At 41.8% G+C, this 24339-nt stretch overlaps 1 protein-coding gene across 6 annotated transcripts in view; it reads left to right on the forward strand.

Moving 5' to 3' along the window:
- Positions 1–24339, forward strand: part of klhl29 (kelch like family member 29) — a 416936-nt gene that overhangs the window by 24427 nt on the left and 368170 nt on the right. For 5 of the 6 annotated variants that reach the window (XM_033021536.1, XM_033021537.1, XM_033021534.1 and 2 more), the window contains one exon: positions 21620–21683. The exons of the other annotated variant lie outside the window; for it this stretch is intronic. The gene's annotated coding sequence lies outside the window, so the exon portion shown is untranslated. The remainder of the gene's footprint in view (positions 1–21619; positions 21684–24339) is intronic. 6 annotated transcript variants of the gene reach the window in all.

Raw genomic sequence — 24339 nt, forward strand, 5'->3', positions numbered from 1 at the left:
CACCTAAACTGTCATTTGGCAACCTAAAAAGCTGCCAAGGTTGCCCGGCTGGCAACAGGGAAAAAAGTTAAGCGAGAGCCCTGGTGTGTGTGTGTGTGTGTGTATACATATGTGTGTGTAAATGCAAATTTGGTCTTCATAAAGGAATGGTGAGAGGGAGGAGGAGGGGTAATTGAAGGCACATTTCCCCTCCCATTTTAGACATAAACCTTCAATCCTAGGAACATGAAAGAACGGCTATGACCTTGGCAGAACCAGAAAACTATGAGAAAGAAAAAAGAAGGGTTAGCTCTGTTAGGGAGTGGCATAATTCTGAGAATGCAGGTCACTGATTTGGCTTTGTCTGCTGAGTGAGACATGGGGGTGGGGTGGGGGGGAAACGCTTCACTTTCTCTTGACCCACAAATCGAGCCATGCAAAACATTTGCCTGCTCAATCCAAATGTTCCCGCTCTTTTTCTGAGCCCAGCTGTGCACCAGAAATTTAAAGCATTGCAAAAAAGGAAATGTATTCAAACTAATCGGTCACGTTTCTTCCTCTCTAACCCCTTGGACACTCTGAAACTCATTGCAGTCAAAATGGGAGAGTTGGGCTCAGTTTTCCCTAATTTGCTCATCAATTGACACCCATGGTTCCTTCTCCAGCATGTTGTTGGGTTAAATGGGAATCCTCTGTGACCTCTGTGATTCTCCACTGCTGATTCATTGTTTGCATTGAATTATTGCAAGCACAGATTGGTGGAATTACAGGCAGACACACAATGCACAATTATGCATATAAATCATTTAACCGTCCAAATTAAAATAAAAGCATTTTGAGATTTAATTCGGTTTATAATGGGCAGCTTTGTTAAAATTCCTGCTCCCAATTAGCCACAAATGAATTGGTGCTGCAAGGGTGGTGGATCATGTGTGGAATGTAAACAGTCCATATGTAACCAGCACTGCCCAAATTGAAGGCTGAAACTGGATAGGCGGGCAGTCAAAATGCCTCCGTCATTTGAGTGCCCAGTTATTTGAGCAACTGGCAAAAATAGCTACCCAGAGTTGGCGTAGTCTGGAGTTATGTTTGTCTGGCTCTCCTGTCAATGTCAGGACCAGATGCAATTTCAATTTGGTCCTGTGTGCAAATCCATTGAGAAAGAGGGTCAATGCAAGGAGAAGCTGAAAAGATGTTTGTTTATTTTGTGGGTTCAGAAACAAGAGTTCTACTCCATGTCTCTGCGAGCCTATGCTTTCATCTCCTATTTCTCATTCACAAGATTCCAATAACATTATCTGGATTCCTATTCGAATGCCAACATATTCCAAAATTTCAGTAGTAAAATACAATAAGATGTAGACCAGTGGTTCTTAACCTTTTTGGCCCCATGATCCCATCAGACCTCATTAAAAAAAAGCCCGATTTATTAAAACATGTACTCGGTCAATGGGATGGCTGAAATTGCTTTGGAGCCATCAGGCGATCAAAACAAGGACAAATGCTCGACAGGCAGCACCTCATGTTAGCGTCGATCACAAATCAATTGCGGGCCTTCGTTTTCAGAGCTACCATGGTTGAGAATCCAGCCTCACAGCGATAGGTTGAGGGGGACTGGACCAATATGGTCAGGACCCTCTTCGAAACAACAGGACAGTCCTTCACTTTCAGCCAAAACGTGACAAGCGCTTTTTCCATTAAGTCACTCTTGAGCTGCGTGTCTTCACGAATTTGGTAAAATTCAACCTTAGGGGCCACATCAGTATCGCTGATGGCACCGTCTTCAACGGAAAAGGGTTGGACGATCCACTCATCACGAGAGCAGTCGTCCAGTCCGGGGAAGTAACGTTCGATGGCTTCACTAATTGCCAGAAGGTGGGTTGAGATCTCCTCGCGGTCAATGAAAGTTGGCTTACAGGTACAGCAGGCAGTGAAGAAAGCTAATGGAATGTTGGCCTTCATAACAAGAGGATTTCAGTATAGGAGTAAAGAGGTTCTTCTGCAGTTGTATAGGGCTCTGGTGAGACCACATCTGGAATATTGTGTACAGTTTTGGTCTCCTAATTTGAGGAAGGACATCCTTGTGATTGAGGCAGTGCAGCGTAGGTTCACGAGATTGATCCCTGGGATGGCGGAACTGTCATATGAGTTCAACTTTCAAAGATTGAAAGGACTAGGCTTGTATTCACTAGAGTTTCGAAGGATGAAGGGGCATCTTATAGAAACATATAAAATTATAAAAAGACTGGACAAGCTAGATGCAGGAAAAATGTTCCCAATGTTGGGCGAGTCCAGAACTAGGAGTCACAGTCTTAGAATAAAGGGGAGGTAATTTAAGACTGAGGTGAGAAAAAACATTTTCACTCAGAGAGTTGTGAATTTATGGAATTCCCTGGCACAGAGGGCAGTGGAGGCCAAGTCACTGGATGGATTTAAGAGAGAGTTAGATAGAGCTCTAGGGATATGGGGAGAAGGCAGGCACGGGTTATTGATAGGGGATGATCAGCCATGATCACAATGAAGGGCGGTGCTGGCTCGAAGGGCCGAATGGCCTCCTCCTGCACCTATTTTCTATGTTTCTAAGTGGCATTCCGAATATGGCATAGCATCCAGGAGAGTCATCATCTGAGGAAAGATAGTTATATCACTGTCCTGGACTCTTCTCTGGTAAAGGTGAATCTTCCTCCTGAATGCTGCCACTTTGTCACGAGCCGTGTGTAGCATTGGGAGGTTTCCTTGAAGTGACAGGTTCAAGGAATTCTCCTCGGCGAAGAAGTCAGCCAAGTAAGCAACCTTCATCATGAACAGTTCATCCTGCATGTTTTCATGAAGCTGATTCTCCTTCTCAGTACACCCTCTCTCCAAGAACAGCGCTATTTCCTCTTGAAGTTGAATCACACGATTGAGAACTTTACCACGCGAAAACCAGCACTCCACTGTGTGTAATATCGGAATAGTGAAATCGGCGCCCATTTCTTCACACATTGCTTTTAAGATTCTTCAGTTTGTTGCACTCTCTCGAATGTGGTTCACAATCTTCACCACATCTGAAAGCACTTCTCGAAGACCAGGAGGGAGATTCGTCATCGCTAAAGCATGGCGATGTATCATGCAGTAGGCTAAGGAGACATGTTGAGCGACATCCTTCACGAAGGCTTTGAAGCCGAATCTGCATCCGACCATGGAAGGTGCTCCATCTGTACACACCCCGACAAGTCATTCCCAGCCAAGCTCATGTTTGATGAGGAAGGCTTCCAGCATTCTGAACATATCTCCCCGAGTGGTAGTGGCTAATGGCTCCGCGAACAGGTACTCCTCCTTCATGGTTTCTCTGTCGAGGTAATGAATGTAGACTGGCAGTTGGGAACATGAGGCAACATCTGTTGACTCATCCAGTTGCAATGAATACACTGGACTGCTCTTCACACCGCTCGCGACTTGCAGCAGAATATCATCACTCATATCCGAGATTCGACTTTTGACTGTGTCATTAGAAAGGGAAATCTGCCTGAACTTGTTTGACTGCTGTTCCCCCAGCACCAACTTGTCTGCTTCGAGAAGGGATGGCTTGATAAGCTCTTCACCGATGGTGTGAGGTTTCTTGGTCTGTGCGAATCGGTATGAAGCCTCCAGCGCTGCTTCAATTTAACAAATGCAGTGACCCGTTGAATCGATGTGGGTACCCTTGAGTCCGGCTTCTTTTCCTTTGAAATAGTCCACGTCCTTCCCCGCCAGGTCGCTGTGACAAGACTCCGAATGGACCTTTAGTTAGCTGGGCTTCATGCTCTTGTGGCTCAGAACTTTGGCACAGATAACACATTGTGGCTTGACCATGGATTTTTGAACAATGCTTGTGAAGCTGAACTTGAGAAATGCATCACTATACGTTCGCTTCTTGGTAGACATGGTTCACAACATCAATGTAGCACACACTCGTGGCCTCAAAACGACCATGATTTGTGAGAATTACACAAATGTGTTCTATGTGATCTGAACTAAAGTGCCATTATGAAATTATAGTGAAAATGGGTAAATGTAAGGCCTACTCACAGTTTGGCCTTGCACGAACGCTAACACGGCAGTTGGCAAACATGAGCCTCGATCGCACATGATCCAGGCTGCACACTGTTCGTGTGCGTATACGTACGCGCATACGCGAACAAAATACTGTGAGTGGTATGTACTTTTGTTAGGTTCCTAAAAATGAACTCAACAAATGGATATGTTATTTATGACCCCTTCATGACCCCTGGAAAAACCCCAAATGACCCCCATGGGGGTCACCGCCCCCAGATTTAGAACCACTGATGTAGACCATAAGAACTAATTTCAGTTTGTGAGACTGCATAAATATCACAATCTTTTAGTTTCACACAGACATAATAATGACAGATATCATTAATATTTCAGTTTATGCATAATTAGTGACAAAACACCTTAAATGCAATAACCTTGCATTTCCTCTCCACATTGTAATTTAATGTTACACATGTCCAGCCCAGTTCTTTCTTTACATCGAGAAAGTACAATGCACTAAGAATTTAAATCAAACTATTTGTTTTATCTCTCAGGTGTATACCTAATGTTATTTAGTACCCTCCATGAAATATAATTGACTTAATTTAGGTCTTCCTGGTTCGAGCAAAATTAAGGTTTGGTTCTTTTTGTTTGCTTAGCAGCTGTGTTGATATGGATTCAGCTGATTTCATTTAGATCCTCGATCAGTAAGTGGGCTTCACCCATATCCCATAATAAATCTGTGTACTACTAGGTGGAATACCAGGAGAATTTTTAGTTCCCTCATTTCTTTCCCCCATGTGCAGAAAAATAGGATTGATGTCCATCATTCATGTAGAATGTTTTATGGAACATGCTTGTATCAATTTACGTTTGGAACACCTTGGATAACCATTTCAAATTATGTATACATTTATGCAATCCTGTTACATCACAGCTAAAGTATTTTCAATTGGGAATAGAATATAATTAATTTTTGCTTCAGTTTTGTCATGTGAAGGGAAATACAAAATTGCTTTTGCACTTGCACCATTTTACAACAATAGCTAACTTACACAACTGTAATGTGAAACATTGAAAACTACAGTAGGAATTCAGTGTCTGGTTATATCAAGTTTTCTCTACCCCTCCCCCTCCTCCCTCCTCCCTCCTCCCTCCTCCCTCCTCCCTCCTCCCTCCTCCCTCCTCCCTCCTCCCTCCTCCCTCCTCCCTCCTCCCTCCTCCCTCCTCCCTCCTCCCTCCCTCCTCCCTCCTCCTCCTCCTTCCTCCCTCCTCCCTCCTCCCTCCTCCCTCCTCCCCCCTTAACCTAAAACATCATTTATTCATGTGCACCAGAGGTACTGCCTGAATCACTGACTTACTCTGGCACTCTGTCTTTATATGCTAGACCATGTGTACGTTTAACGCAGTTCAGCACAATTTCCTAATTTCCCCAGGACTTTTCTTACACTATACACTTTACACTTGCAATACATTGTCTTTGGAGTATGCTGCATAATCTATGCCAATTATGTAAATCTTTATGCCAGTTTTCTGTATTACTATTGGAATTAAGTTGTAATACAGTATGCTTGCATTAAGATTTGCATAACTTGGCACTGGTTATGCAATTCCATGTAATTAATTTCTGCTTGACAAAATCATCAAATGCAGTTGACTAGAAAGATGCCAGCATCATTTAGCACAACATAAATAATTGCAACTAATACTAATGCAAGGTTAAGCATTGAAGTCTACAGGTGTTTAGCATCTATCAAGAATAAATAAGGGAATTCAAGGATAAAGGAGGGAAATTGTGCTTGGAGTTGGAGAATGTACTAAACAAATAATTTGTATTTCTATTCTCTAAGGGGAAGGACGTAGACAGTGAGGTCAGTGTTGAGAATACTAACATACAAGGGCAGTTTGAGATCAAGAAGGAAGTGGTGTTGTGGCTCTTGAAGAACATTAAGGTAGCTAAATCCCCTGGGCCTGATGGGATCTATTCAAGGATATCAAGAAAGTCAAGAGACAAGATTGCACAAAGATCTTCATGACTTCTCCAGCCACAGGTGAGGACTGGAGAATAGACAATGTTGTTCCTTTAAGAAAGGAAGTGGAAATAATCCTGGACGTTATAGGGCAGTTAGCCTCACAACAATGGTAGTGAAACTAATGGAGAGGGCTCTTCAGAATAGGATTTACTTCCACTTGGAAGGGTATGGGTTAATTAAGGACACCCAGCATGGGTCTGTGCACAGCAAGTCATCTCTTACTAACGATCGAGTTTATTGTCGCGATAGTAAAGCTGATCGATTGAGGCGAGATCTGACTAGAAAGATATAAAATTATGAGAGGTGTACTTAAGGTAGATGGTCAGAACCTTATTTCCCCCCCCCCCCCCCCCCCCCAGGGTTTACCTGTCAGAGACTAAAGACATGGCTCTAAGGTGAGAGGGGCAAAATTTAAAGGAGACATGTGGAGCATTTTTTTTTTTTTTACACAAAGAGTGGTGGGTGCCTGGAACGTGCTGCTGGGGATGGTGATGGAGGCAGATACAATATTGGTATTTAAGTTTTTAGATAGACACATAGATATGTGAGGAATGGAGGGGCATGGATTATGTGCAGGCAGATAAGATTAGTTTATCTTGACATCATGTTCGGCACAGGCATTGTGGACTGAAGGGCCTGTACCTGTGCTGTACCTTTGTGTTCTATATACTGCATGCTGAACAGGTCACATGTCGTGTACCACAAAGAACAATGAAAGGTTGCACATCAAACCATAGAACTGATCCAGAGCAACCAAATTTATTAAGCACAATATGTGTTTATATGCTTATGAACCTGTGTTGATATTGGTTTTAATACTGTAGCTAGGTTTACCAAATAGGTTGGGCTAAGAGTTCATTTACATTTCACTTGAGGTGCCTGAAAGCTGAGTTTTCTTAATTAATGCACCTTGTTTACATTATCCTTTCTGCTAACTTGGATTATTTCATGTACACTGAAATTCGTGTTTTTATTTTTAATGTTAGCTCAAGTACCTGCTCGTGACGAGGGAGTGAACAGGAGATATATTTGTGAATCATTCTGTCTTTGCTCATTATCTTATTTTATATTTTAATAGCAATAAAATGAAATTTGTATGCGATAACCATAGAGTCAGTCATAAAGCATGAAAACTAGCCCGTTGTCCCAAATTATCCATGCCAACCAAGATGCCACTTCTAAGCTAGTCGCATTTGCCCATGTTTGGCCCACATCCCTCCAAGTCTTTCCTATCAATGTACCTGTCCAAATATCTTTTAAATCTGTTATTATATCCGCCTCAACTACCTCCACTGGCAGCTCATTCCAAATACCCTCTGTGTGGAAAAAGTTGCCATTCAGGTTCATATTAAAGCTTCCCTTTCCACTTTGTACCTTTGTCCTCTGGTTCTTGATTTTCCCTGCCTTGGGTAAAAGATGCTCATATCTTTTGACCCAACCATTTTTCCTCATGATTTTATGTGCCTCTAAAAGATCGCCTCTGGCCTCCTGCACTCCAAGGAATTGTGTCCTAGCACTATCCCAATCTCTCCCTATAGCTCAGACCCTCAAGTCCTGGCACCATCCTTGTAAATCTTCTCTGCACTCTTTCCAGTTTAATGACATCCACACATTAGCAGAATGACCACCACTGAACACAGTATTCCAAATGTGGCCTCACCTTCATCTTGTGGAATAATTCCATGTTGTAAATGCTGCTGCAGCCCCTTGGGATACAATAGAATTTCTTAGCACCTTAAATCTCTTATAGGGATAGATTATAGTCTATTCTCATTGTCCATTTGTGTTAATTTTGGGGAAAACAACATCCCAACTTCTGTACTTAATAACCTGACTGATGAAGGCCTATGCACCAAAAGCCCTTTTTACCAACCCATCTACTCATGACATTACTTTTAGAGAACTATGTAACTGTACTCCTTGATCCCTCTGCTCTGTAACACTCCCCAAGCTCTACCACTGAGAAGGTCTTGCCCTGGTTTGACTTCCCAAAATGCAACACCTTGCATTTATCTGCATTAAACTCCTTTTAGTCATTCTTCCATCCACTTGCCCAGCTGATCAAGACCTTGCTGTAATTTTTGATAACCATCTTCACTGTCTATGATATCACCCACTTTAGTAACCAGTAAGCATACATCATGAAACAGAAAAAAAACACCTGTATTTAATTCATAATGTACAGCTTTTAAATAATACTATCAGAATGGAAGTGAAATGAAAATGGCATTTGTGAGCAATGAGCCACAAATTGGACTGTGACGAAGTGTCTGTTCTACAAATGTGAATTATTGGTATGGTCAATTGAAAGATTCAAGAAGCTCAATATGTAAACTATCTGCAGAAGTACACAATTGAAAGGTTATCATCCGTAAACAAAAAAAATCACTTAAACATGCTGTATTTATATATTTTATAAGCAATGCAAAAATAGCATTTTACCCATGCAGGCAACCTTTTTTGTAAAGCCTGAGCATGGGCCTTTTGATAACCTGAGTAAACTGGTTTCTTTTTGGGCACCATTTTGTTTCCAAAAATCTATAAATTTTACTTCGGAGTCACGTGAGTGACTACGTGAAGAACCCGCTCAGCACGCATGCGTGTCATTACGCTACACGCATTGCGAAACGTCAGACGCGGTGGAAGGACGGGTCAGGGACGACCGCGAAGCAGCTTCCCCCGCGGCGGCAATTTCAAAAAGCCGCTATTGCAGGTAAGATTTCTTACTCTGTCGTCTTTTTGCCCACTACAGGGAAGGCAAAAAGTAAACGGGGGCTGCGACAAAGCTTGTCAGGGAGGACCGCGAAGCAGCGGGCAGCCAGCAAAGCAGCCGTCGGCACAAGATCACCCGCAGTGGGATCAGCTGTGCCCTGTGTAGCCGCCGCGCCGGCCAAATCAACGCAGCCGGGCGGCAGGCAAAACACAAAACAAACAGAGTCGTGGACTCGGAGGAGTCCGACTCTGATACACCACGGGAGGCCAGCGACCGAGAGCGCTGGACCCGCATGGAATGGTGTTTGGAGCATCTGCTCCAGCGTGACCGGCTCCGGGAATTGGAGTCAGGCCACTGTGGGCATATATCAAACCCACAGCAGCACCTTTTCAGGGCTGCACAATGGGGGAGCACCTCGAGTCAGTTCTGGGCTGACTTGGAAGAGGGGACCGCGGAAGAAAACACCAGTGCATGCATGGGGTGCAGGGTGAAGAGAATTTGCTGGATATGGTGGTAAGCTTCATGCAGCCAGACCAAACAGGGGCAAACCTGGAGCCTAAGCTTGCAACAAGCATTGACTACATGTCACTGAACCAGCTACAGGAACAGGCTGTGCTGGATACAACAGATACATTTAACACCAGGAAACTGCATTTCCCTGAATGTGCCAATTGTAAACAGCTGCATCTGGAAGCACATCGGCCACGGGCAGAAGATGGATGTGAAGTTTAAAAAAGTCCTGAAGTTACTAAACTTCAGGAATAACCGCCTTTGCCCGTACGGTGGCACCACGGCCATGTCCCAAGGCCAACAGGACACGCAGGCACTGCTATGCAACACTCAGCACGAATTAAATAGCATTAGAAAAAGTGCCATAGAGCCAACGCTAAATCCAAAAATCCGCGGGGCTGTGTAAGCCTGGAGCCACCAAACCGCCTATTCTCCTGTTCAGGAGGCAACTTGTCTAAGCAGGTAAAGGAGCTGGACGAAGAAGCCAGAACTTTGGGGTTAATCAAAGGATCAACCTACCCTGCCAAAAACCCACCATAACCTACGACAACACCCCTACGCACCCACTGGCAGAACTGGTGAAATTCGAGGGCTCGGCACTCTAAACATGAGTCTTTTAGGCCATGGCCCAGGCCGACCCTCCTGGAAGATGCGGGTAACCCCAATAACACCAGCAACCAACCCGAAGAGCCAACCACCAGCACAGCAACGGAAGAACTTCAGGAAAAATTAGTCCTGCCACTGGTAACAATGGAGGTAGGGGGTCTGGTTCCCCAAATAATATGGGAAGCATGGAGGTTGGGGGGGGGAAGACTGTACTAGGTTTTAAATGCATGGAGCATGCTAACATCCGATACTTACGTCTTAAGCAGTATCCAGGGATATGCCATAGAGTTTGTACACCAAAAACAGCCCTCCAGTTCAACACAAACGAAACCGAGAATTTGTGCTCTCTGATAGGTAAAAAACAGAAGCACAAGTTGAACTGGAGCGACTTTACATAAAGGTGTAATTCAGACAACACAACACGAACCATTAGAATTCATGTCCAATATATGTACTAAAACCAAAAAAGATGATGTTTGTCACATCATCATAGATCTGACAAATTGAATATATTTGTATAATATATTCACTTCAAAATGGAAACCTTTGTTACTGCTAAACAACTAATTTCCAAAGGGTACTTCATGGCTAGCATCGATTTAAAAGATGCATACTATTCAGTACCCATACGAGGTGACCACAGACGTTACTTAAAATTTAACTGGATGGAACAACTCTGGCAATATAAAGTGCTGCCAAATGGGCAAACATCAGCCAAGGCTGTACACAAAAATTTAAAAACCAGGCCTAGCGTTTCTACGCAAACGCAAACATATGGTTATGGCATATTTGGATGACATACTCATGTGGGCATATCTTTGGAATTAGCCATACTAACTGTAACAGCCACAAAAACAGTTGTTTGGGAAAAACTGGGATTTATCATCCATCCAATTAAATCTAAACTAACACCGTCCACTACTATGGACTACTTGGGATTCACCATTGATTCAGTTCACAACGGTGACACTACCCAAGGGAAAGGCCAGAGAAATAATAGAGGTTCTAGCAACCTCATTGACATCACAAATCCATCCATCAGATTGGTAGCCAAAATAATTGGTAAAATGGTGGCTGCTTTCCCAGCCACACAATTTGGATTACATTACCAAAAATTACAGAGAGCTAAAAATCAAGCTCTAAAAATCAATGCAGGTCACTTTAACAGACTTATGAGACTACCAATTCAAGCCAAAACGGAGCTAAAATGGTGGATCGATAACATCTGGCTTTGTTCCAAACCTATCATTGTCAGTAACCCTTCGATGGTACTACAAACGGATGCCAGTGCACTGGGGTGGGGAGCCACCATTACCATCACCAGCTGTGGAGATAGATGGACAGTGCAGGAGGCATCCTTCCTACTGACACTGGGTATAAATTACTTGGAAATGTTGGGTACAGTTCATGGACTTACACACCACCAGCATGTTAGATTACAAATAGACAATACCACTGTGGTAGCATACATCAACCACATGGGCGGCAACAAATCGATATCATGTGACAATCCCACTAATTCAATTTGGCAATGGTGCATCCAGAGAAATATTTGGATATCAGCCACTTACCCACCACGGAGACTAAGTTTAGTGGCAGACACCAGGTCACGCAAATTTAATGAAAACACCGAATGCATGTTAAACAAAACAGTGTTTGCTGAAATCACAGCAAATATGGGAAACCGGATATCGATTTTGTCGCTTTTAGAAGATATCTAACTATGTTTTATGGGAACCAGACCCTGGGGCAACGGCAACAGATGCATTTCCGTTGCATTGGGGGAAATGGTTCATTTACGCATTCCCTCCCTCCTGCCTCATCAGTCGGGTATGAAGCAAAATACATGGTTCTCAGTGGTGCAAAACATGGTATTCGAACCATGTATTACAATCCCACACAGACCAGATCTACTACTACATCCCGTGACGGGATAGCCATCCAAGCCATAGAGCTGGAACCTGCTAATTTGTAGAGGTTTTTTAAAAACACCACTGCTACAACTGGGACTCACGGACCGTACAGCAAACATCATCTCGGAGGCCCAAAGAGAGTCACCCAAGAAGCAATATCTGGTCTACAACAGAAAGTGGGAAACGTACTACCATAAGAACAAAACCACCAACAGAAATATCAACATCCCATCTGTTCTGGAATATCTGGCATGCCTCCACTATGATGAGGGGCTCAGCTACAGTGCCATCAACAGCGCCAGAAGTGCCCTGTCGACATACCTATGGCAAGGGACAGAGCGTTACACGGTAGGGACTCACCCTCTGGTAACCAAGCTCATGAGGGGAATATTTAACACAAACCCCCAAAAAACCAGGTACTCCCATGTATGGGATGTAAGCATTGTCCTGAAAGTACTCAGGAACTGGTCACCAGCATCTACCCTGTCCCCATTGCAGACTAACGTTTTAAAAAACAGTCATGGTAATGGCACTGGTCACGGCACAGAGGGTTCAGTCACTGCACAGACTGGACAACATGACCTCCTCACCTGACGATATTACGTTCCATATTTACGAACTAGTAAAACAGAACAGACAGGGATCAGCAGGCCTCAATATCCAATGTAGGTCATACCCTGCAGATGACCGCCTCTGTATAGTTAAACATCTATCACTATACATGGTGAAACTAAAAACCTGAGAGGCATGAGAATGGACTGCTGATCAGCCATAAGAAACCTCACAAAAAAGTGACGGTCCAAACGACCTCGAGATGGCTGAAAAAGGTACTGACGCGGGCTGGGGTGGATACTAATGTGTTCAAATCTCATTCCACCAGGGCCGCAGCTACATCAGCGGCAGTATGACTGGATCTGCCCATGGACCAAGTCCTCGAAGCAGCAGGATGGTCAGAGGAAAGAACTTCCAGTTATTTTATAACAAACCAGTTAGAGAGACTGGAACATTTGCAGAAAGAAATTTAAATTCTGTAAATTAATTAAAACCCATAAATAGGGTTATATTTGTGTTAATACATTTTATGATTTCAATAACGAATCATGTGCAATTGTGTTAACACTATTCCTCCCACAGTCAAGGCAGACGTGTGCATGGACGTTTCTACGGCATGAGATCACAGAGCTTTGAAGTCTTCACGTAGTCACTCACGTGACTCCGAAGTAAAATAGTAAGATTAAACGAGAACTTACCAGTTTGAAGTTTGATCTGTATTTTATGAGGAGTTACGATGAGGGATTACGTGCCCTCCGCTCCCACCCAGGTCATATATACTTAACTGGTACCTCTTCTCTAATCTTACTATGTTTAGTCATTACAGTTATCTGTGATCTCACACCGCTGCTTTGAAGAATGACACGCATGCGTGCTGAGCGGGTTCTTCACGTAATCCCTCATCGTAACTCCTCATAAAATACAGATCAAACTTCAAACTGGTAAGTTCTCGTTTAATCTTACTATTAACGTTCACTTACCATGTATTTTCTTTCAGTCTCAGGACCGCTTGCAAATGTGACTTCTCTCCATGTACGTGCAAGCGTAAATTACCACGTAGGCAGAGTCGGTCATCTGATTATACTTCTGCCATGAAATAACAAACTGTTAATTGCCACAGATAATCTCACGAACTGAGCAAAGCTGCATTTCCCACTTCAGGGCACTTAGCATTTGTGCTCTTAAATTCAGACCCTGTGCCCAATAATGAACTTTTGTTTCTTTAGGACCTTTTTATCAAGGACCACCAATTACTTTCCTTTCTAGCACAACTAAATTGGGGAAAAAATGTCTATCTGTGCCAATTCAATGTTAATCGTGACGTTTGCAGGAAGAGGGATTTTAATAGAAGTGGAACAAAGCGTTTAAATCGGGCCTTTGTACTGCATTTGTATTTTAAATTCGTTGAAGTATTAAGCATCAAGGGTCAATATCTTCAGCGAGTAGGTACTTGAGAAGGTTTATGAATATAAAGCAATTTAAACTTGTCAACAAAGTTTTGTGTTTCTCCTTGCCCTCAATGGTGACATTTGAATATATAATTTTTCAAAATATAGTTGAGATTTGAACTTTTTTTGTGTATTTAAAATTATTGGGCATTCTAAAATCTTAAAATCATTACAGGGCATCATTTCTGAAATTGTCACTAGCATTTCTAGATTATTGCTTCCTCCTTCTTATTCCTGGGGTATTGTTCAATCCCAGTAACTTGTTCCCAAGCATGCAGATAAATACCAAGAATAGTTATTGTTCCACACAGTGGATGCTGTTGCAGCTGATTAGGGGCCAGTGGCATTTATACGTACCTTTCATTTCAAAAGCTCTAGTACTGATAGAAGATAGTCTTTTCTCATTGTTCATTTATGTTAATTCAGAAAGTGGCAGCAAACCTCCTGTGAAATCCGTACAAGATAATATCAGCCATTATTTGCAGAGTTTGTGCTTTCCAAAGTTTTAGTTTTTGAACAATAACTCCCTGATAACTAACTGAAAGTTTAATCTGGATTGGTAAAAAAATGCAGATGCTAATTAACATCTATAGCTGCAGTGCCATACATTTAGCATTTTATATATCGATCAAGTTTAATTGATTTGTGAAGTTTTGCAACTGAAAACCATATTTAAACTTGGCTAGAAATCCCTAATAGCAATAAAAAGAAACAATAAATGGTGGATTAACAGTGAGTGTTTTAGACCATCGATTCAGATATGTAAGATATAAATCACAGTTTAATAATTGGAGAATTGCAGAAATCTTTTAATAAGGTCATTCTCGGAATTGGCAACCTAAAAACTATTTGGGTTGTAATAAAAATCCATTATATCACTAATGTCTAAGAGAAGGGATCTATTATCCTTACCTAGTCTCAACTAAATGTGACTCCAGGTGTGATAATGTAGTTAACTTTTAGTTGCCATTTAGTGCAGGGCCATTGAAAGATGAACAATAAATGGCAGCATTGTCATCAATATCTACATCTGCTGGACGAATACAATTTAAAAAAAGATGTTGTCAAAGACTGTTAAATACTTTGCTAAAGCAACATTGAACCAGTATATCGTCTATCATGTATATTGGATGAGGAAAGAAGGAAGTCTGAAAAGATTGCAGTAACAGACAGTAGCTGCAATCTCTTGGCATTTAGCCATTTGATTTGATTTGATTCAATTTATTGTCATTGCACTTTTCAGTGCAACGAAATGGTTTAGCCTGCAGTCATAACATAGAATAAATAACAAACACTCAACACAGTTTAAAGTCCCAAAGTCATTGTCTCTTCCCTCCCTGCTCTCCCTCTGCGCCGAGGCAATCCAAGCCTCCGATGTTGCGACCCCGCCGGGTGATGGTGTGCAAGTCCCGCGGCTGAATCCGTGCTCCGCAAACTGGCCGGTTCAAACTCCATGGCCCGGGGTGGTCGAAGCTGCCGAAGCTGCCGCCCTCCAGTCCAGTGGACGCAGCTGTAGTTGCGGGAGCTCCGGAAAAACAGGTCACCACCTGTGACCTGCGAGCTCCCGACGATGTCGTCCACTGGCCCGCGGCCGAGCCTCCGAGACTCCAAAGTCGGGTTGGAAGTTGGGTCGCACCGCAACCACAGCCCCGAAGTCGGCCAGCCTCGCGTTGGTAAGTCCTGGCTCTGCCTCCGCAGCCTCGAGGTCGGTCGCAGTTGGAGGCTGCCAGCTCCGCGATAGGCCTCAGCGCAGACGGACACGGAGACGGGGGATACGGCAGGAAAGGTTGCATCCCCCCCGAAGGAAGAGTCAAAAAACATGTTACACCCACACACCCCCCCCCCCCCCCCCACACATACACAACTAAATAAACCAAAATAAACTGTAAAAACGGGACAATAGAAAACAAAAAACAGAAAAGACAAACGGACTGCAGGTGAGCCGCAGCTGCAAGGCAGTGCCGCCACTTCCCGAGAAATATATGAAACATATGATCACAACAGAAGTTGAACTCTGAAATGACATCTCTGCGCCATTGGAACTGCTACATGGGCCTCTTGTCAAAGAACATTTTACATTGAAAAGCATCTAAAGAAATACATAATAAGATTTGCACCATGAGAAATGTTTATATGACAGATTCTTCTAACTTGATAGCCTAAAATGTTTGTATATAAAATAAACCCTACTCCAAGTATGATTTACTTTTGACAAGCTATTTGCAATTGATAATTCAGACCAAATATGCTATTGTGTGTATTTGTCATCTTTTGGAAGAATTGCAACAAAACAGTGGTCATTTTCTGCAACTGAATTACTGAGTCATCAGTGTTGACAACAGCATGGAACTGTCTCAATGGACTCTTTGTACTAGATCATAACTTGCTTTTGATGAGGTTTGCTTCAAAATATTACACAAGTCATTAGGGAAATAGGAATGCATCATTGAAGTTTTGTGTATGCATGACTGATATTTCTTCTCTTATGGGAAGCTCAAATAGTTTAATTTGATACTCGTGAAAGAAGTATGTGGATTCCGAAAGAATTTCTGAAATAACAATCTGTTAATCAGCTGTAGAAACAAAGAACTGCAGATGCTGTCTTACAAAAAAAAAAGACACAGTGCTGGAGTCATGTCTCAGTTGGTCAGGTAACATCTCTGGAGAATATTGATAGGTGATGTTTCGGGCTTGGAGCTTTCTTGAGATTGTAGGTTGGAAGAGAGTAGGAGCAGGACAAAACCTGACAGGTTATAGTAAATACAGGTGAGGGGGTGGGGGGGGATAAGATAGATATATGATTGGACAAGGACGAGAGATAAAAAGACCAATATTAATCAGCTTAATCGCCGTTGCAGAAGTATGTATGAAAAATAGCATTTTTAGCTTTTTTGTAATTTTCAATATAACTATGTCTACATTTTGTACTGACTTTACATCAGTTTAATTTCACTGCAAGTCTTTTAATTCTGTTCCTTTCAATAATCAAAACCACAAATTTAAAATTATTTTAATAAATCGTACATCAATACCTCTTCTATTTATTGTAATTTAAGAATAAACAACATAACTTTTGAACAATAAAATGTTTCTCGTATCTTGTGAATGGAATGGTGGTGGTAAGACTATTTTCCTTTTTATTAACAGTGCATTATCTAAATAAGCTTCATCTAAGGCAAATAGCCTCATGTATACATTGCTGAACTACCGGTAGCTAATTCATGACATGAAATACTACGTTAAATATAAATAAATAAACTCACTACAACGGTGTATAGAATATACATTACAGTTGGTTTCTTTCCTACATTATACCTACTTCCTGTTTAAGAGTCAAAATAAATATATACATAAAGCAGAATTAATTAAAACGTGGAAATAAATAATCAAAATTTAGAATCTGACTTTTACCCCTTGATGCATTGCTTAAAAATCCTGCCTTCTGAGCAAATTAAATGATTAAATATTTAAATTCACATTAAGTCATTTTTAGGAGAATTCTCCATTTAAAGTTGACATGTGGCGTTAACAGTGTACATTGTTCAAACAAGCAGCTGCTCAAATAGATTTAATTTTATAATTTAAAATGTCTCAGGTTTGTTGGATGAAATGGTGAGTTGCAAATTTGCTTACATGGTGCAAGGAACTTCAGCCAGCTAGTTAGCGTTATGTCTCATTGGACACTGAATACTGAATGATCAACTTTAAGTTGCAGCTGTTGCCCACTGATGTTGAAAATTACATACTTTTTTTTCCTCTTGCTAATCTAACCCACTTGCCTTGCTTTCTCTGATCTTTCCAAATGTTTTATAACATTTTGTTTTGCATTGTTATATTTTATATATTGAAATTTAAACATCCAAAATATACCACTACTACGCAGCAGATAATATGTGGGTTAATATGACACATTGGCCTTGGATTACTCTCCATTCCTCCACTGCTTCATTTTCTCTCTGATTCCCTGATTTGTTGGCTCTTACTGATTATGTCCACTGGAACCATCCAAACAAATGTTAATATGTTTGGTGTTGTGATGTGTCGGAGAAGTATATGACTTAAGGTATCAAGTCCAATTCAATTTCACCCCATACATACATTTCCTGCACAGGTTATTGATGAGTAATCAGGCATTAGCAATCCTGTCTGGGTTTTTTTTCTCGTGTGGCTTGCCCAGAAGTGTTAAGCTAATTATAGCACTCCAACGGCTGCTTCAAGCAAGCTCAGCTAATTCAATGCTGTCTGAGAATCATATATGATTTGGAGGATTTTGTACTTTAGCAGGCAGCACTGTTTTATTTTAAAAAAGCTGGAAATACTGAGGTTAGACAGAAAATTCAGAGTGTTACTTTTAGGTTGCTTTCCTTTCAGCACAATGTATTAATCTTCATCTAGAGATTAGCAACAGTAAATTGACTTGTGGGGAATATAGTTTGGAGACAGGGTTTCAGTATTGCTCAGGCAATTATCCAACCGCACTTTCATCAAATGCTTCTTCCCATTGATGACAAATTCTACACGTTTTATCTTAAGTATTTTCTCTTCTTAAGAATCTAATTCAAGTATTCCATTGCCACCCCAATCAAATAACTTCATTATGATACCCAGGAAATTATAGTATTGAGATGTATCTGGTCTGTTAAATTATTTCCCATTAATAATAGCTTCCTGCTGAAAGCTGGTTTCCTAACATTTTATTGTGGCTGATGGAAATGTTTCAAATTGCACAAGTTGCAGATGTACAAACATTGAAATTGAATCATAGGCAAGCAAGAAGCTCTGCAATATGCCTGCCATCGTTCCTCCCTGTTGTATTTGCTAGCCGGCACTGTCTTTACGCTGCATTTTCTCTTGATTCAAAGAAAATTGGCTTGCATTTATTATATCATGTTCATAAAGTGATTAATGTTAGATCATTGATAAAGAAAGAACTGCAGATGCTGGAAAAATCGAAGGTGGACAAAAATGCTGGAGAAACAGCGGGTGAGGCAGCATCTATGAAGTGAAGGAATAGGCAATGTTTTGGATCGAGACCCTTCAGATCATTCAGAATGCTTAGATCATTTGCATTTTGCAATGTGTAGATGGATGTTTCAGCAGTGTTTAATTTAAAACATAGATCGAGCATAATAGCGACCCCAATGATTTCAGGCGGTAAGAATGTAGGTTTATGCACAAAACTAATCACCGATCTAACAGGGAGGGGGGTAGAGGAAAGTTGGGACAGAGGGAAGGGAGGGGTGGGGAGGTGGTTTGTGTAGGTTAGTTACTTGAAATTGTTCACACCATTGGGTTGTAACAACCCGAGTAGAATATGAGCTACTGTTTCTCTGCTGGTACATCTGTTTGTCAGCTTTCAGTGATTTGTGTATAGCTGGAAATGATTGACATGACTTGAACTGGAAATAGTTACAAATCTGATTTACTCTGGGTTGAGTTGGTTTTCAATTGCAGAGTCCTGGAAAAAAACATTGCTTTGGAATTGATTTTCCAGCTACTCATTCATAAGTACAAAAACATTGAACCAGTAAAGCAGTTGTTTGTTTTTGTATTGTGGTGTTTACACTCCCAATACCAAGGGAGACCCTACAAGTTATGTAGAGAAATTTGAATATATTGAGTTAAGTTCAATGGAAATACAAAGCATCAAAACCATTAAATAGGATGTTGGTAAAATGTTGTGTTTCTAAATCAAAATTTGACTACTAACTCACAGTTAGCCTCAAATGGTATAATGCTTGCTATTAATGTAGATCTGTGTATATTTTGTTTAAGAAAAAATTGCAGATGCTGGTAAAATAGAAAGTAGACACAAAATGCTGGAGTAACTCAGCGGGTAAGGCAGCTGAGGCAGCGGGTGAGAGAAGGAATTGGCGAAGTTTCGGGTCAAGACCTTTCTTCAGACTGATGTCAGGGGCAGGGGCAGGACAGAGATAGAATGTAGGTAGAGACAGTAAGACTAGTTGGAGAACTGGAGAAGGAGGGGATGAAGAGAGAAAGCAAGGGCTACCAGAAGTTAGAGGTCAATGTTCAAACCGCTAGGATGCAAACTACCCAAGTGAAATATGAGGTGCTGTTCCTCCAATTTGCGCTGGGCCTCACTCTGACAATGGAGGAGGCCCAGTGCGGAAAGGTCAGATTGGGAATGGGGGGGATAGTTGAAGTGCTGGGCCACCGGGAGATCAGTTTGGTTAAAGCGGACCGAGCGGAGGTCATCTGTGTATGTTTTATTTTGAAATTAGAATATAGAAGTCACCGTATTCCGCAGTTTTGCTTTATAAACTATTGCAGATAACTTCCAATGCTCCTCAGTGCAAGGATGGTCTCCTGGCAACTGCCTTGGGGTGCAGGCACTGCTGACCAGGAGATGCTCAATTTCCACAACAAATGGTGCTGGTCAAAATTATTTGAATGAAGGTTTGAAGCATGTGATTGGGTCCATTCTGTGACTTTGGGAGGTTTGGATTGGAACACACCCTTTCAGAAGAACGATGGAATTAGAAACCATTGTATGTAATGTTAGAAGAGGCTTATTAAGATCAGGACAGAAAACATGGAGTGGAGATTTAGGATTAGAGACTGGCATTACACCAAGTGGTTCAGGGGATCGGGATTAGAATGAATGTTATCCAAATCAGACTCGAGGTGGGGCCACAATTAATGTGGGTTTGGGCAGTGTTTTGTGAACTATCAGAATCCGCTTGAAGATTAAGGTAGAGAGCTGGGGTGGTGGCAGCTCGGAGGCTGTGTCGAAGTTGGTCTTCGGGATGGTGGCCTTCCTGGAGATGGGAAATTATGGAGTGTCTGTGGAACACAGTGAAGAATATTTGAAGATGGATTGAGAGTAATTGAGATGCAATAAACTGCAAATCCTGGGATCTGGAGCAAAAAACAACAAAAACGATGGAGGCTTAGGCAGCATTTGCAGAGACGGGAAAATAATTGACTTGCTTGGCTGCTGCCTTTTGTGGCAAAAAACAAGTTATTCTGGGAGTCCCCAGCAATTGTCATTCCTAGGAGAATGTGGTCCTTTTCCTTGTAATGCATCAAGCTGGTGATGCACTTATAATTTAGAAATTGTATAGTGAGTATTTTATCAGTGGGAAATGCTATTTTGAATTGCTTAATACTGAAAAAATGTCCACTTGCCCTTCACCTCTCTCTTTCCACTTTATTAAAAAAATTACCTTATGAAGTGACCATCTTATAAAGTGACTGTTCCTCAGTCTGAAACATTGGAGACATCTTATGAATAACAAAACAATTAAAAGTATGTTGTTTCAAGATTAAATCTGAAAGTGAACTTTGTTTCATTCCATTAACCCAATTTCTTAATTCCACGCAGATTGAATGTAAACTTTGCCTTCTATGTGCATAATGGGGAGAAATTCAACTGGGGCATGTTATTTTTTTCAGTCATGAAATTCGCATTCAGTCTTTGAATTTTACATTGCAATTGCCAAATTCTCAACTGCACCAAGTTGCGAGAATGCGATACTGACTCAAAAGACTTCATTGTTGTTCAGATCACTCTAATAAATATGTAAATTCACATGTTTACCTTTGCCAGATTCAACATTTGGTACACTACATTTGTTCATATTAAAACGTACCAACAGGTTCTTGGAGATAACAGGAAGCAAATAACACGGGCTTTATTTAAAAATATTCTAATCTGCATTGTGAGTTTCTGTATAATCACTCGGAATGTTTGTAGATATTTAGGCCTATTTATGGCACTGCTAGCTTTTACTGCCTTCAAATATTCTGGAGGTTTTTTTTGGAACTGCAGGACAAGCATTGCCCATAGCTTGTAAACAAATGTATTGTGTTTACATCAGCCCTTAGGAGTGAAGATTGAGGAGTAGCAGTGAGTCAGAATGCAGAAACCAGCAGCTACTCTCAGAAGGAGGTAAATAAGAAAAGTGGGATGCAAGAGACTGCAGATGCTAGAATTTGGGGCAAAAAAACTGCTGGAGGAACTCGGCGAATCAGGCAGCATCTATGGAGGAAGATGGACAGATGGCATTTCAGATCATCAGACTGAAGGAGGGTCCCAACATGAAACGCTGTTCATTTCCCTCCACAGATGTTGCCCGACCGAAGTTCCTCCAGCAGTTTGCATTTTGAAATAAAGTTAACTTCTGCCCTATTTCATTAAAATCACCAACAACATTGAATATTATTGTTCTTTTACTTTGCTTAGCTGAGTAGGCTAGATAAATCATAATTGCACAAGAAATAAGAGGCCATTCGGCCCCTCGACCATGTTCTGCCGTTCAACAAAATCTTGACCTGATCTTTCTCATCAAATGCCATGTTCTCACATTTCCCTTTATTCCTATAGTATCCCGCAACCCATCGTTCAGAATGTTTAGAATGCAATTGTTGACAGAGCTGTCGCACACCTGTATGATTAAAAAAAAAATCCAACCTTTGGACTGGAAACAAAATTGCCCCTTATTTCAGTCAATAAACTGTTTATATCTTTACTTTTAAACTGTGACCCCACATTCTAATTTCTTGAGCCAGGGGAGACATTCTCCGATTGGTGGCGCTGCAAGCCGGCAGCCTTGCCAACAGCTGTTCGTCATTTCGACTTTTTTTTCTGTTTTTAGTATGTCTTAAAGTGTGTTTAGTGTGTGTGTGGGGGGGTGAGGTGGGGGGGGGGGTGATCGGGGCTGGAATAGGGGGAACTGTTTTTCAGTCACTTACCTCAGTGGAATGCGACTTTTCTCCCAGTCACATTTTCCTCCTCCCTTGCGGCCTAACAGCTTGGATTGGTGCGGCCTCTCCCGGAGTCCAGCCCAGAGCTTTAGCAGTGGGCACAGCATGGACTTTCCATCGCGGAGCCAAATGATCCCGTGCCGGGGGTCACCAGAAGGAGTGCTCCGATCGCTGGCCCGCGGACTATAACATCCTGGGGCTGCGGTCTGTGGAGCTTCTAGCCATGGGCCCGGCATGGACTTTCCATCGCGGAGCCTGGGATCCCTTGCTGGGAATTGCCAGAGAAGAGCTCCAACCGCCGGCCTGTGGCCTATGACATTGTGAGGCTGGGGTCTCCGGTAGGAAGCGGCCGATTTGGGACCTCCAAGCCGCGGAGTGTCCGTCCGTCCCGACGTCGGAGTTTCAATCATCCCGATGAGAGGGCCCCATACATCGGGCCATCCGTGGCGGCGACTGCGGAGGGTTCGTGGCCCCGACCGCAGATGAAAAAAGGAGGAGGACTGACTGAACGTTGTTGCCTTCCATCACAGTGTAGAATGTTGATTCCACTATGGTGGATGTTCATGTTGTATTCTATTGTGTATTGCACTCTTTTTGATTGTATGGCTGCATGGTAAGTCAAATTGCACTCTGCCTTGATTAGTGCATGTGGCAGTAAATGTGAAAGAAGAAAGAAAGATTATCTGCCTTGTCTATCCCTCTAAGAATTTTGTACATTTCAATGAGGTCTCCTTGCATTCTTCTAAACTTTAAACAGAGGTATAGCCTATCAACTCTCCCCTTGTGTGCTGGACTTGCAATCCCAGGAGCAAATCTAATGAAAGTTCACAGGATTGCCTCCAGAGCAATGGTATCCCTTTTTAAGTGAGGACTTGAAAATTACATTGCATACTCCTGGTGTGGCCCCACGAATGCTCTATATCATCTATATCCTGGCATTCAATACCTCTTGCAATAAGACCAACATTCTATTGCTTTTGTTAATTGTATGCTGCAGCTGCAAGCATCCTAGTCCCTTTCAATATCAACGTTTCCCATTTCTCACCATTCCAAAGTATTAAGCATTTGTTTTTTTTATATGGAAGTAGATCTACTTGCTTATTCGCACCTTGCACTTCATCTGCCATGTTGTTGCTCATTCACTTAGCTTATCTATATCCCCTTGAAGCCTTGTTACACCGTTATTGCTTCTCATTTTCCCAATGATTTTCTTTGTCATCAGCAGACTTAAACTTGCATATGGCCCCCTTGACACATCTTATGAATAACAGCAGTCAAAACACTGACAAACAGTTGTGCTTGATACAGCATGTTAGCCTGAGAAAGACCCATTCATGTCTCCTTTGATTTCAATCTGTTAATCAACTCTTAACCCACGTTAGCATATGACCTTAAGGTACACATGTTATAACCTTGTGCATGAACTTCCTGTGTAGACTTAATTAAAAACCATAAAACTCCTCACTGTCAGCATCCACTGGATCTCCCTGATTATTCTATTAAAATAATCCTCAAAATTATTAGTCCCTTTATAATTATAATTTCCCTTTCCAAAGTTCATGACTGAGAAGATTTGACATGATTTCATTTTGCAAATGTTTTAATATCACATCTTTAATTGTAGAACCCAGCATTTACCCTGATGTTGATGCAAGGTAAGCTGATCTGCAGCTCTGTGTTTTATCACCTGATTAACTTAGTTTTTTTTAGTTTTAGAGAAACAGCACGGAAACAGGCCCTTCAGCCCACCAAGTCCGCGCCGACCAGCGATCCCTGCACACTAACATTATCCTACACACACTAAGGACAATTTTTACATTTACCAAGCCAATTAACCTTCA

Source organism: Amblyraja radiata, chromosome 5, assembly GCF_010909765.2.
Source record: "Amblyraja radiata isolate CabotCenter1 chromosome 5, sAmbRad1.1.pri, whole genome shotgun sequence".
NCBI lineage: Eukaryota > Metazoa > Chordata > Chondrichthyes > Rajiformes > Rajidae > Amblyraja > Amblyraja radiata.